This window comes from Orbicella franksi, chromosome 1, assembly GCF_964199315.1.
Source record: "Orbicella franksi chromosome 1, jaOrbFran1.1, whole genome shotgun sequence".
NCBI lineage: Eukaryota > Metazoa > Cnidaria > Anthozoa > Scleractinia > Merulinidae > Orbicella > Orbicella franksi.
In genome coordinates, this window is record NC_138145.1 from 36,280,608 (window position 1) to 36,296,353 (window position 15,746).

The following is a 15,746-nucleotide window of genomic DNA, read 5'->3' on the forward strand; positions in this document are numbered from 1 at the left end:
TTAAGCCATTTCTGAGAAATGAGCATGTGGGATGTTGAAATAAACGACTTTAGCAAATGGCTTGTATCCTGCGCTGGTAAGTAGTGGATGATAATAATCCTTGGAATCAGGCCAGTAAGATTATTGATTAGAGACGAATGCGCATGAACTGTTGGGAGAAATTCTTTCTTCTTAAGGTCAGCTAAGCTCTTTTGTGGCTGGTCAGAAAGTAAATTCTTGAAAGATACTCTGTGTTTAACAGCATACACCTGGAAACAATGCAGGGATTTGTTTGTTGTCTTGTCGGCCTGAATCCTAGCTGTCTGTTCCAGGTCAATGTTGTCTCCTACAATTCTAAAAAAAAATTGTCACAAATATAAGGTGGTACTACAGAATAATGGAGGCTAAAGTTAAATCTGGCATATTTGTACATTTGACCTCCATCAGCAAGAAAACCTCGGGACAGATAGTGTATCAAAACAGGTAATGTATGATAAAAGGTGACTTTCCAAGGTAACTTAAGCTTAATTTTTTTTTAACTAATCATGGAAAAATAGAGAGAAATGTTATACATATCTACTCCCTTGAGTGTTGAAATGCAATACGATAAATGAGATTCGAACGAGTTAGTCATCGCTGGTAGGGCTTGGGCTTGTTTGCGTACATTCAATATCTTGAATTGCTTTGCAATGAGGAAGAACTAGAAAGGGCCCGTATCAGTTACGAAGAGTAAATGGCAAGAAAATTGGACTTTGAAACTTTTTTCAGTCCTGGTATGGAAAATCAAAGCTTGAATCGCTGGGAGTGGGAGAAGAGGCTTTCTCACTCTCCAGAAAATATAGAAGAATTCATGGAAGTAAATCGTCTTATTCTAGCTCAGTTTCACCCTCAGTGGTAAAAAACAAAGGAAACGTTAGCTCTAGCTCAGTTGAAGACGAAACAATTATTGAGAGAGATCAAGAACTAAAACGAAAAATGACAGAATTGCAGTACAGTGAAAAAGAGTGTATGGAGGCCCAAGTGGAAGAAGAAAAAGCAACAGCTAGCCTTGAAATTTACAAACAAGCTGAAGATGAAAATGAGATTGGCAATGTAGAGAGAGGAGATAATATAGATACTGGGGAGTCTGAACTATGTTATTTAAATAAAGGGCGTATCTGAAATGATGAAGAGTCAAACGTCGTATTGCAGCCTACTCCCTTCACATGTTTACCTGAACAAGGACAAACACATTCGAATCAATTACGCAAGTGTAAAGTTTGTAGCATCAGGTTCTGCTCAAGCATGTGTGTCAATCATCACAACAATTTCGAATTCAGTGTCACCGGTGGCTGGACAGATTATTCCTGTTTATCAAGTTTGCGGTCACGAAATTGGACCACACAATACAAAAGACACCTGGAGCTTACGAACCCCACCAGAAACGTACCAGTGCCAAGTAGTGGATCTCACTGAGTACAGTTACCATTAACATAGCAGATTAATAGTCATGAGCCTGTCCAGTTTCAGTCGACACAACCAAATGAGCATCGTAGATAAGAGCCTGTCCAGCTGACCCGCTCAGTTGAAGTGTTCAATCAAGAACATGGGAAACCACCGTTGTCTCACCCAGTGGAGTATTCACCTAAAGGGACTAGTGCGCCGAGGCAAGGAAGCGGAGAAGAAATTGCACGAGCAATACGTCAAGTTGTTTCCACTCCTAAAGTGGAGTATATGCATTTTGATGGTAACCCGATTAGGTATGTCTCGTTTATGCACAATTTCAAAACTTGTCTAGAAAAAGAAAATCCCGACAATGCCTTGAGGCTGCAATTCTTAATTCAACATTGTAATAGCAAAGTGAGAGAAGAAATTGAGAGCTGCGTAAACCTTCCAGTAGAAGAAGGTTATTATGTGGCAAAGAACACTGTGTGAGAACTTTGGTCGTCCTCACAGAATCGCAAAGGCACATGTCAAGAAGCTAGAGAACGTATCTTCTCTAAAGAGGGCTAGTTGATGGATCAAGTCTACTGGAGTTTGCCAGGCATTTGGATGTCGCTGAAAGAACCCTTACAGGCAAGGGGCATGAGCATGTGAGTGACCTAAACCATGCAAACTCTTCGAGAACTAAATAGAATGCTTCCGTTGTTCATGAGAGTCAAGTGGACCGAGTGTGTTGGTAAAATCATCGAGTCTGGCCAGAGGCCAAAATTTGGGGACTTTCTTCGATTCCTGAAACAGAGAGTAACCCTTGTGAACAATGAGTTTGAATAACACCTTAATTTTAGTCAATCAAAGGAGAAGTTAGGCAATGAGAATGGCAAAGGCAGAGGTGGACGTGATCGACTTCCTCACAAATTTTCATCATTAAGCGCAGGTTTGCAGGTGTGTCATGACACTCCAACTGGTCAACAGAGAGGTTCACGTGGAATGAATGGTACCAAGCAAGGTTGTTCGGTCTGTTCCAACTAACGTGGAGTATGGAGATGTAACCGATTTAAAGGTTTTCCCTACCAAGACAAAATGAAGATAGCTCAGGAACGCAGTCCTTGTATCAAGTGTCTTAATGGTGGCCCTACGCGAAAATATGTCCCAGAACAAATTTCAAATTCCCGAAAGAAGGTTGCAATAAAGAACACAAGACACTGCTACATCCTCCTCCCTCTGAACCTGGTGGTGGTGGTAGAAACCAGAGTCAGCTTAATCCGGAAGGCCAAAGATTGAACACAACTGATGGTTCAAATTGTGCAACAAAAAGTCAAGAGGGAGTTACTGTTACTGCTACAACTGGGGCCGGTGAGCGAGTTTGTGTAAGTGTTGTTCCCCTCAAAGTCCAAGTGAAAGGAAGTGCTCTAGCACCACCTGTCGAGACATACGCATTGTTAGACAGTGGATCAGAAGTAACTCTTCGTCATGAACATTTGCAACAGGAACTTGGAGCGAGTGCTCGCTCCAAGGCTAAGTTTCACTTTATCAGGGGTGACAGGATCAATTAAAGTAGAGAGTCGATCAACTGATGGATATTGTGGTGATGTCAATGGATGAAACCATGTCATTGGAGCTGGCAAATGTGAGAACAGTGAAACAAATGACAATCTCAAGTGACTGTATCGCCAAGAAGGGAGACCTTAAGAAGTGGCCTCATTTGCGCGAGATTGAATTGTGGGAATTAGAAGATGGAGAGGTTTTGTTGATGGTTGGTCTCAAGGAAAAGCCAAATTTGTTCTTTCTGCTAGAGTACAAGGCAGGAAGAGAAGATGAACCAGTCGAGGTCAGATATAGTTTAGGATGGACTCTAATAGCTCCTGTTGGTGGCCAAAAGGATGACCCAAATTGTTCAGCAAATTTCACATTTACCATAGGGAGTCATTGTTCACGACAATGTTCCTGATTAGGAGGATGAAAATTTATGTGCTAGTCTGATGATTAAAGGTGGAAGATTTAATGAGCTATCAGATGATGATGATGATGGTGATGATGACAGTGACAGAGGTCCTACAGATAGATAAGATAGATAATTTATCTCATGCCAAAATTACACAGGGGGTGGTCTCCCAGTCCCGCGAGCCAGAGGCTCATGATAAAAGTGTTTGATAAAATTGTTTGCTCATATCTTACTATTTTAATTAAAAATGACGTATATCTATATAAATTAATTAGGTCAAAAGCAATTACTGCATTGAGAGCCGGTAAAATTTAACTTAGTTGAAGGATGATGCATTAGGTGCATTTTTTACAGCTGATGGCAACTGGTTCCAGATACGTGGGATTATGTACGTATACGAGCCATGAAGGAAACTACTATTATATGTAGAAGAATTCACTGATAAATTGACAAATCAGAAGGACGCCACTATGTTATTCGACAGCAAAGCTGAATGCGAAATTCTAGATGAAGAATTATGCCAGCAGTCAAAAAGACTATGGAAAACAAACTTTGTAAACACAGAAGTAGAGACCAAAGTTTGTGCATCAGTCGCAGATAAGAGAGCCCTAGAAATTATGGAAGGGACTCTGCAGCAAGTCGATCGACAATCTCAAGTTGCCTTGCCCTGGAGACACGACCCAATAACAAGGCGATGGCAGAGTGAAGAGCCCCGTTTTTGAAGAGGCGTCTCATGAAAGATGAAGAATTGTTGGAGAAGTATCAGACGACAATGAACGACTACACTGAAAAGGGAAATGCACAAAGGGTTCCTGAAGAAGAGTTAAACACAACGGATAAACCAGTGTGGTACCTCCCTCACCACCAGGTAATGCATCCTTTGAAGCCCTACAAGATGAGGGTGGTTTATGATTGCGCAGCAAAGTTTGGACAGACATCGCTAATTAAAATCAGCAGCTGCTGCAGGGGCCGGATCAGACAAATTAGCTAGGGGGTGTCTGAAGTCGATTTAGACAAGAAGCCGTTGGAATGGCTGCTGATATAGAAGGAATGTTTCACCAGGTCCTGGTGGACCCAAAAGATTGTGACATTTTAAGTTTTTTATGGTGGCCGAAAGAGGACCTGACAATGGAAATAGAAGAAAATCGAATGGTGAAACATCTATTTGCTGCTGCGTCTTCACCTAGTGTTGCTAAGTTTTGCCTAAGGAAGACGTCCCAGATACATCGGGAGGCGTTGGATGCAGAAGTGGTAGTAACAGTGAAGCGCAACATGTATGTAGATGTCTTGATGAAGTCGACAAGTACCACAGAGAAGGCAGTCGATTTAGCAAATAAACTGCGCAGGTTGTTAGAGAAAGGCGGTTTCCGCTTGACGAAGTGCACTGTTTAAACTGACTAGTTAAAATAACTGATTAAAATAGTCGTAACTAATTTTAATAGTCGTTTTGACCATTCTAAAAAGGCGAAAATTTCAACTAAATGAAACTGAGAGGTCATTTTGACCGTCTATATTAGTTAAAAGAATTCCAACTTTTAAGATTAGTTTGAGTGACCAATGACATAAGTTGCCGAAAGACTGTAATCATGACAAGGAGCAAAAAGACATAAATGAGAAAATTGATCATGTAAGATCCTCTCAGTGACTCCTTACAGCAAGTTAATAAATCCCTGACGCTTCATCTCCCGAAATGTTCAGCCAAATAAGACAAATAAGTTCTGAACACAATTAAGTTTGATTTGACCAAAGTCTTTTCATAGGAGGCGCTAAAAAACTTTTAAGTCACTTTACCCATTCAAGAAGAGTTACATTTTCAACTAAAGGAAGCAGGTAATTAGCACGACTAGTCGGATGACCGGGCGGCTAAAAGCAAATTAAAGTTATAGTATTGAGTACAGCAATTATTATCTGTACTCAACAACACAAATGGAACCAAATCGAACGTTGGAGTAATCGAACTTAATCGGTTCGGTAATTTCACCGCCAAGATAAGACGCGAATATTGCGTGAAAAGCCACCAAAATCCTGTTATTACAACACAAAATAGTTCACTTTATAACTGTCAGCACGACCTTTTAGCACCTCAAACCGTTTACCACCCAAGAAAATGAGGCCGGGACTGTTATCGTAACAGAAAGTCTAGTTTGTGTTGAGCTGTTACTCTTCTCCAGTTGTAAATTGCGTGCAAGTATGCGTAGGAAGAGTATCAGTTGGCCAAAGCTGGGGTTTCAATTTTCAGCTGAATGTGCGCGCGAGCACTAGCATAAACAATGTAGTGGGGGATTTAATATAAACAATCAATGAGCATCTTTTGAAGTTTCGGTTCTTTAGGAAAGTTTAGTGGTGCTTTATACTATCTAAAAGTGAGTCGGTCGCAAGTCACCAAGTCACTAAGCTTTGCTGCAACAAACGGATCAGAGTAGAACTGTGTATATGGACGTGAGATCGAGTGAAAACTACAAGATTTCGCACTATCTCTGGAATTTCCTGCCGCGTCCTGATTGATAGAAACTATAAAAGATACCGTATTTTCAATGTTTGCGAAAAATTTACACGTCAATTTGGCCATTGTCAATTTAATAATAAACGTGACCTCTTCCCATGCATTAAAACTAAATGTGCCACTTCATTCAGTCCTCCGGGTTACAGCTGAAACGTTCGTCGTCTGTATTACCGACTCAGATATTCAACTCATTTGATTAGTTTTCGGAAAAGTTATTAGTATAAATATTATCGGGTGAGATGGAATTGCAGCTGACGAAACAGTCAACCGAAGAACGCGTTCGTTTTCTGCGTGGAAATGCGTTTGAGAAACCGAAGGCTTGATTGAAGTTTTCAAAGGGAAGTCAAACATCACGTGTAACTTCTTGACCATTCACTCGTTCAGATCATTGTCTCATATACCTTTCTTTCTCCCAAACCTAAACCCTGGTGATGGAGACGACTTTCTTGCTCCCGATTTGCGCACCATAAACTCATTCTTACCCAAACTGATCGAAAGCACGCAAGACCGCAAGAGGTCAGTCATCACGGCATGGACAAAGCAAACACACACAGTAAAATTTTCTAGCTAAAGAGGCTATGTATAAGGCCTACTGCTACTGGGTTTGCCCAAGTTTCTGTGTTTCTGTTTCCACTGATATGTATGTTAAAAACTAAGGTATACTATAAACACTGACTAAACTCGCCGGAAGGCGCATAAATTTTCCCGCTTACATGTTACATCAACGTAGCTGTGGACGTGTGGTCTAGTTCAGTTTATATTTTGACTGTAGTGACTGAGGCTAGAATTCATTCAAGTTTGAAAGGAAAAATTGTGTTAAGTGGCGGACGTATAAACATGTTTTTCATTGTAAGGTTCTTTTGAACACACACACATATATACATTTAATTTAATTTATTTTAATTTATCATTTATATATATCAAAATGCTGATCAGTTGCTTACGAAATTTCACACCCATTTCATAATCACATGTTTAATTTATTACTATTTGATCTAAAAAAATTTCACATCGATTTCACATGTTTTGACCATGTGAAAGGGAGGACAACATTTCACATGGTCATTTCACATGGAAATGATGTGAAATAACCATGTGAAATGCCTGTAATTTCACATGGTCATTTCACATACATTTCACATACATTTCACATGGCACCCTCCAGTAATGTTTCCCGCCTAAAAAAACGGTAGCTTCTTGCAATGTAGCCAGGCATCTCCAAGCACGACTTTATAACCACGCCAAAACGTCTCGGAGTCTAGACTTATCAATTTTTTCCTATTCTAAATATATATCGTAAATCTATGTTTTAATATACAATTTGTTTATTGCTGACCCCTTTCGCTTACACAGGTAAGTTGACACATTTTACACATACAGTATAATTTTATGACTTCAGTAAAATGTAGGGTTATGTTGTGCTATTAAGATACATTTGTTGAATTAAAATCCAATGACTAATGATCAACAGCTACTGGTAGTAGCAAAAAACTACAACTGTTCATTTCTTGTCATGCTGCTTCGTTGTCAATGTTAAACCTCCATGAACATCTGTGCCTATAGAGAAGCTGATACATTACTGTTTCATTCAAAGACAACTGTTCATCTAGAATCTTTAACAAGAAAATACTGTTAAATATGCTTGGAGGACTGAATTGTAGACACAAAGAAACGGAAACTATACAGCTTGTTTTCATTGTTCATATTGGGCATGTTATAAAAATGCACATTTGCATGTGCTCTGGATTCTAATGTGTTAAAGGTTGAGAAGTTGAAATCCAGCAGAAGCCATTGTTTTGTCAAGGCAAGATTTAAATGCTTGCCTCCTGACAATTTCCAGGCTGAGGTTATCCCTTGAGGCAGCCTTGCTTGGGCAACTGCATGGGTTCTTGATTTCTTATTTGATCTGGCTCACATTATGAAGGAAAATATTCCTACTAACAAAATTCAAATTCAATTCGCTATTTCAAAACTATCCTCCCTGATTCCAAAAATATGAACAGCAACACCACCTGGAATCAACAAACAGTAACCCTCCAGTTCAGTGCTCCAAGAGTAGAAAGAAAAATGAAAAAAGCATACAAAGAAAGAATCGTATAAATCAAAGAAACTCTTAATTGTTTACAAAAAAGTTCAGCCTCAGCCAAAGTAATCAAAAAAAACTTTAGTTGAGTTTGGAAATGAAATTAGAGCGTGAAGCAAATAGCTACTGGTTATTTTTATGGAAGAAAACTAAACATTTGCAAGCAATAGAAAAGGACAATATTTTGGGGGAGGGTACCTTTGGAACAGGTGTAAAGGGTGAAATCAAGGCTAAAATGTTTGTTTCAAATTCTTTCATGAGAAAAGTCTGAGATCATTAGTGAAAGTATTGTTTGTTCCTACTTCTCACACTAGTTTACCTTTTGGAGTTTGCATAAATCCAGATCCAATTATAATCGAACCAATTTATTGAATACGATCGAGAAAGTATAACACTAAACAGACAACTCTTTTAGGAAGCTAACATCTACAAAATGGTTAGACAGTTGCTCACCAGAGCACATAATCTTGGCAATGTTTGAACAATTTTTGACTGGCTAATTTTAGGCGTTTTCCTTTAACTGCCGAAGATGTGAAATAATACTAGATCTGTTGTTTCTTTTTTGTTTAAGTTTTTATCATTAGGCATGCACTAAATTTTAGATATTGCCTCATGGGTTAAATGAAATCACTGTAATGTAAATGTAGGGATTGCGACCAACCTCGGTGTTCTCACTGACTTGGTTCAGAAGTCATCACCATTGCAATATCAAAACACTTGTATAGCTATGCTTCAATCCTGTCAGAGTTTAAGATTTGTTTTCTTTTATACATGCCTTGATGATGTGGTTGCGTTACAGTTGAATATTTTATCTAATCAAATACTGTATGATTAATTTCATTTAGTATTTCATTGCAACAATACTTTAATTAATGATAATATCTACACATGCAATGTTTTGTTTAAACATTGTAAAAGCAAGATCAGAAATAGCATTAAATAAGAAATACAAAGACTCTATTTTATTAGTGTTAGAAACTGTAGACAGTATACTACAAAACATTAATTCCAGGAATATTTATTTGGAAATGCTTTGTTTGTTATAGAATAGTTCTGAGGTGGATGCCAAACTGAAGGGAGAGGTGGAGGCGACAATAGCACCTTGTCTCCTTTCAACCGGAGGGGAGGGGGTATTTTGATTACATCCAGTCATTACTGCAGGCGGCAGAAAGAATGGTCGTTTGCAAGTTCAAAGAAATTGATATTGCTAAGGTCATTTAACCTTAATAAGCTGCTATCACAGTTGGTGTTCAGGTCATAGTCTTGCAGCTATATGACATTCATTATATATTATCTTACTGTTACATTTCAAGCATTGATTTTCTGAGGATAAGCATTTACCCAATTGTATTCTTCTAGTTAAGAACACTGTATTATTATTTTAACATAGTTATTAAAGAAAGATGCAACGAAACCTAGATGGGATTATGATCTATTTTAAGTTGTAATTTTAATTGATTAAAAAAAGTAATCATAACTGATACGTTTGGGGTTAGAATAACAAATTTGTTTAACCCATTCTTTTTAGTTATTTTGACAAGAAGTAACTAAAAAAAAAAGGTTCTCTCAGATGCACCCTGGGTACCATTTTCATTAGTTAAATGAACCAATTTGTGTGGTTACTAAACTAAAAAAAATAGTCATTTTAACCAAAGGTAATGGTTGTTCCAACTTTTAATAAACAGGTTAAAACTACTATTTCTAAATGGTTAAAATGACATGAAAAGTGGCGGCAGTTTAACTAAACAAAATAGTCGAAACAAACAAATCAATAGTCATAATAACTATAATAATTAGTCGTTTCAAACCAAAAGAAACCAGTTAATTCAAACCATTTAAAAATGGTGACAACAACAGAAAAAAATGGGTTTTCTCAGATGCATTTGGCAACAATTTTAATTGGTTGTTTCAACTAGACAGTTTTTACAGTGTGGTATAGTAATGACAGAGAAGTGCTGGCTACGATCCCAGAGTCTGAAAGAGCCAAATCTGTGGTTAATTTAGAGCTCAAATGACTTCCTACAGAGAGTGCTCTTGACCTCAAGTGGAATACAGAAGAAGACAAGTTTGTGTGGGAGGTCTTGGAGAAGATGTTGTAGCTAGCGAACCAGAGACCAATGATACGAAGAGGAATCGTGTCAGCTGTATATTCCATCTTGGATCCGTTGGGATTCATCGCGCCATATGTCACGAAGGCTAAGTTGCCGCTGCAGACACTCAGTAGAACGAGGTTTGGCTGGGATGACCCATTAGAGGAAGCTGACAAAGAACAATGGAAGCGCTGGCTAGACGATCTCCTAAAGGTACAAGAACTGCAAGTAGACCGCTGTTTCAAGCCCAAGGGATTTGGTGAAGTTAAAGAAGTACAGTTACACCTATTCTCAGATGCCTTTTGTCAAGGATATGTAGCCGTCGCTTACTTCCGTTTCAAAGATGTGACCCACCGAGTTCACTGTGCATTTGTCATAGCGAAAGCAAGATTAGCTCCTATACGTGAAATTTTTGGACCTGACAGCCAGTGTTATCTCTATAAGGCTCTCCAAGATTATTTGAGAAGAATTGGACATGTCAGTAGACCATTTTTACTACTGGACAGACTTAACTTCTGTGTTGAAGTGCATCAAAAATGAACCTAAGAGATTCCACACGTTCGAGTCTAATCGCTTAACAGTGATACACATTGGGTCTAAACCCTCCGAGTGGAAGTACGTGAACCGGGACGAAAACCCTGCTAACTATGGTTCGAAGGGACTGAAGATGGATGTCATGTTGAAGAATGACCATTGGCTGAAAGATCCCATGTTCCCGTGGGAAGACGAGAGCCACTGGCCCAGAATGTTTGAAATTCCAGCTTTAGAAGATGATGATGATGCAGAAGTTAGACAAGAGGCTCAGATTTACATCTCCACTCTCCAAAGTAATGTTTTGGAACATCTGATTTCGTACTACTCCTGTTGGTGGATGTAAATGCGCCATTGCGTGGTTGCTGCGCTACAAACAATACCTTCGTGTTAAGGTTCAATTGAGAAAGAACGTTTCAATCAGAAGTGATCCTCCAGTCATGTTCAGTGAAATGCAATTGATGAAAACTTGACAGTCGCAACTGAGCTTAAAATGGCTGGAAAAGAAATTCTCAGACGTGTTCAACTAGTAGCCTGTCCAGAGGTCGTCGATGTACTCTCAGCTTCAGAATGTTCTGAGGATAAGAGTACCTCAAAGAAAGTTCTTCGGAAGGCTGGAGCCTCGATACATCAGCTGAATCCGCAGCTAAAGGAAGGGCCGTTGAGAGTCGGAGGTCGACTGGTAAATGTCCCTATTGGTTATGAAAGGAAATGCCCTATTGTCCTTCCTAACAAGTATCATGTGACAGATCTCATTATCAAGCAGTGTCATGAAGGCTTTGGTCACACGGGTCAAGAATCTGTCTTATCATCTTTGAGAGAGACATTTTGGATATTGAAAGGAAGATCAGCAGTACAACGTGTAATGAGAAGATGCATGAGCTCTCAATGTCTGAGAAAGACGTGCCTAGGGGAGCAGTTACTATTGGTTATGAAAGGAAATGCCCTATTATCCTTCCTTACAAGTATCATGTGACAGATCTCATTATCAAGCAGTGTCATGAAGGCTTTGGTCACACGGGTCAAAAATCTGTCTTATCATCTTTGAGAGAGACATTTTGGATATAGTGAAAGGAAGATCAGCAGTACAACGTGTAATAAGAAGATGTATGAGCTCTCAATGTCTGAGAAACACGTGCCAAGGGGATCAGTTAATGGTTAATGATCATTCCGAGCCACTGAAATAAATAAATAAATAAATAAATAAACAAACAAATAAATAAATAAATGAGAGCTTTATTGAAATGTAGTATACACCGAATGCAAATATGGCGAACCGCTCGGTTGGCGCCCGGGACGAGTCGCATGCAAGCGAGGCTAGTAAGGCTTTGATGTTATGTTTTGACAATGCTTCCCCAGAAAAGTCTTGCTTCGTCGTCGATCTGGTCTGTTTTTGATTCGCCTTCCTTATAAGTTGTTGTGTTCCTGAATGCCACCAGAAGGAATTGAAATCTTCCACAGCAGAGAAAGTGTTTGTTTGTTTTTTTTTTTCGTTTCCGCGGTCGCCTCTCAGGGAAAACAGACGAAGGTAAGTAGTGCACGATCGCCGAAGGAACTGTTAAAGTTTGTTCGTTCAGGCTGGGAGATCTTACAAAATGTGTAAGCGACCGCATTTAGCTCCAAGTCGTTCTCATTTGGCTCAAAGCATTCACTGGATACAACGATGGGGGCAGTTGAAGTTCATTCGCTTGGTTATTACACCGTAGTATTTGTTTCGTGCGATTCCGTGCGAGTGGACGCTAAGTCAACTTCTTCCCTTGAGACAAAGGATGTTTTTCAAGAGGAGCTTTTCTTTACTTTGGAGAATGCACTGGCCATGTATTGGAACACCACCAGACACCACATAAGCTCGTCATTTGAACGATTTTTCTAAGATCTTCTAGTGTGAAATGTAGCGAAAAAACTTTAGTTCCTGCGACAATCGTGAACTCACTTCCTTCGTCTCAACGAATTGCATTAATCCACTATTTTCCCTAAGTTTAAGAGGCGAACGGTGGAAAATTTATATCCCTTCTCGTGGCGTTCAGAAACAGAGCAACTCGTAGCCACAGCTAAATAAAACAGACCAAATCGACGACGAAGCAAGACTTTTCTGGGGAAGCATTGTCAAAACAAAACATCAAAGCCTGACTAGCCTCGCTTTCATGCGACTCGTCCCGGGCGCCGACCGCGTGGTTCACCATATTTGCATTCGGTGTATAGCAAGGGAGATCCCGAGTAAAGAGGTATGGTTGCCTCTTCACCTGTTTGACAACACATGTAGTGCATATTGAAATTACTTACTCCTTGGATTTAGATTCCATGATAAACGCCCTTAGAAGATCCATCAGCGCTCGTGGGTATCCAGAGCGGATAAGGAGCGATCAAGGCACCAACTTCATAGAGGCCGATAAGGAGCTGAAAAAAGCAATCGAAGGGTGGAATCAACAAAGGATTAACAACTTTTGTGGACCGAAGAAGATTGAGTGGATTTTCGACCCACCCTTAGTGAGCCACAAGGGTGGTGCGTGGTAGCGGATGATGCTTTCCGTGCGCATATTCTGAAGGCCTCTTTAAAGGAGCAGTGCTGTTATAGCAGAGTCAGTAAACTTCCTGAATTCCAGACCTCTTACTCGCAATAGCGGCTCTCCCTTGGATAAGCAGCCGCTGACCCCTAACCATCGGTTACATCTGCGTCCCTGCCCAGACTTACTACCAAGAATATTTGACCAAGTAAAATAACGTACGGTTCAATGCCACATTCAAAATGGAATTAACAGCTTGTTTTAAATCGGTTGAAAATTAAATCGTGATATTTGAATTTTTCAAACGGCTTAAACGTAGACAAAGCGTATTTACTTCAAGATGATCGATATTTAGCACAGAGAAATGACTAAAGCGTATACTACGAACTGTACATGTGTGAATATGAAATAAAGTTGAGTTGCCCTCTTTCTGTGCTGACCTGTTAAAAATGCTCAATTTTGCCTGAATTCCATCGGCCAGCCTTGGTTGATCGAACGGTATTTTGGGTTTTTTTCGCACGCTCCTGGATTTCACAAAAAGGTGACCTCGCTGGAATTTTAAAAAAATATTTCTGAAAACAGTTTACAAAAAGGATCTTTTGACACAATTAAAGAAAACTCGAATATTCGGTCCTGTCGTTGGATTGGCCATATTTAAAGGTAGTGGCTCGTAAGTTGTGTGAATAACTGCGATGGTCAATCATTTCTTCATAAATCACACTTGTTTACAACCACAAATTTCTAGACGTTACTCTGATGGTTCTAAACAATTAAGCCATTATTGTTATTGTGTGAGGCCCCTTGAAGAAGATGGCTTGGCGGGTGGTACCAATCACCCATCACGCTGAATTTTAAATCACGCATCACGGAGGATTTCTTTTTCACCAATCACGCGTCACGCAAAAAGAGGTAACTGTGCATCACCAATTTTACTTTCTCGATCCTAAAAGTGTCGATGAAAGGAGACCTCTGTCGATTCAACCACAAAAATGCATCGCCAAATATTCCAAACATTTTCCCTCGACAAGAAAAGTAGTGACCCTTAAAGACTCGGTGTGTATATTCATGAGGCTCCTTTATAATCTGGGGAAGTTCTCACCGTCTGTGAACAGGCTCGCGACGAGCGCGAAGAAAATTAAATGGGACTAGCGAAGCGAGCATAACGATGGGATTTTTCCCTCTCCACACCACTCTCGCCGGCGCTTTCTGCTTGCCTGTTCTTTTCCTTCCCCTATAACACAATCGGGAGCCTGTTCATAGACTAAGTAGGCAGAGATCTTGTATACGAATTGAAAAGAAGTATACGCCACCTTTGCCATGCTTTAACATACAGGCACGTTTGTGGGAAAGCTTTAACCCTGTCATGACGGGACGCACGGCGCTTCTACTGTAAGAACCGTAGAGAAATGGTAGGAAATGTTCCTAGCATTCCTTACATACCCTCATTAGGGTTCTTCGCCTTGCGGCCAGGGAAGGCGTTATAATCTGTTTCAGTGACATGTCGATGATATTAAATATAGAATAAACCAGAAAGGGCCGATGGAATATGAGACAAGCTTTAAAATGAAGTCACGATATTAATAGTGCTTTAAAAGTAAATAGTGCGTTCGAGTCATTCCCGATGCTTTCAAATGATGGCGGACTCCATCGATGCCAATAATCTGGAACAAAACAAGGTCATTATATATCGGATCACGTCTAAACACACGTGAAGAAAGACTTGGGCAGGAAAAAAACGTGAGCGGACAAAACCGGGGAATGCCGATAAACCAAGTAATCCCGCAATGATGAACGAATTACACAACATGAACCTTCCTCTGCTTCTCCCCGTGAACCAAGTTCAGATCTACGAATTGAACTTATATTAAAGATACCAAAGTGCCTACGAATGGATGTTGAACGCGGAGAGCAGACGTAAATGTCTTGTTTACCCAATGAAAGCCATCACAATAAACTCTGAGCTTGCATCGAGATGCTTGTCCGGGCGTAAAGGAGCGTTTGATTAATCAATCTAACACAGATTTTAAGGAATAAAAACCCACATGATCTGGAATACTTGTCTGAATATGTCGTTGGCAGTGGGAGCCACGTGTAGTATTATCATGCTCGGCAATTGAAGTTATTGTGTAGAAAATATCGCACAATTACACAGCCGAGGGCACAAAAAAAAAAAAAAAGCGCCAGGAGAAACTTAGTACATGAAGCTAAGATGGATTGTCAATGATTTAGGGGACCATACACGGCTACCAATGGCTTGGCCAATGGCTTGGCCCATGGCTCGTACACGCAACGAATCGTAAAAGTCCGTAAGTGACGACCTCCGAAAGAAGTGAGCCCACCCCTCATCCCCTGAAAATAGAGGAACTAAGGTTCAAAAGTATCATTATTTTTCCAACCAATAACCTGAATAACGTACGTTAAACTGATGACTAGGGAAGTTATAGCTTATTCCAGGAGGCGTCATGAAGCGCCCTGGTAAAACAAACCCCGCAAAGTTTTCATCAAGTAACAAAAAGGTACTAACAGGACCTTCAAATTGAAGTTACTAAAATTGACAACTTTGCATCATTTTTAACAGGAGCGCATAAAAAGAACGTTTAATCATATTGAAATAAAAACTCGACAAGAGCAGTTAAATATTTATAAAGCAGACTAACGTAGCAAGGCATCATGAACGGTAAAAATAGTTTAA

The 15,746-nt window shown here is 39.8% G+C and overlaps 1 protein-coding gene, 1 long non-coding RNA gene and 1 pseudogene across 2 annotated transcripts in view; 2 read left to right on the forward strand and 1 right to left on the reverse strand.

Annotated features, from left to right (window-relative positions):
* Positions 1-15,746, reverse strand: part of LOC145479914 (MAM and LDL-receptor class A domain-containing protein 1-like) — a 266,467-nt gene that overhangs the window by 133,604 nt on the left and 117,117 nt on the right. The window lies entirely within an intron of this gene.
* LOC145480881 (uncharacterized) overlaps positions 1-15,746 on the forward strand; it is a 124,881-nt gene that overhangs the window by 97,542 nt on the left and 11,593 nt on the right. The window lies entirely within an intron of this gene.
* Positions 9,853-11,081, forward strand: LOC145480449 (uncharacterized; annotated as a pseudogene).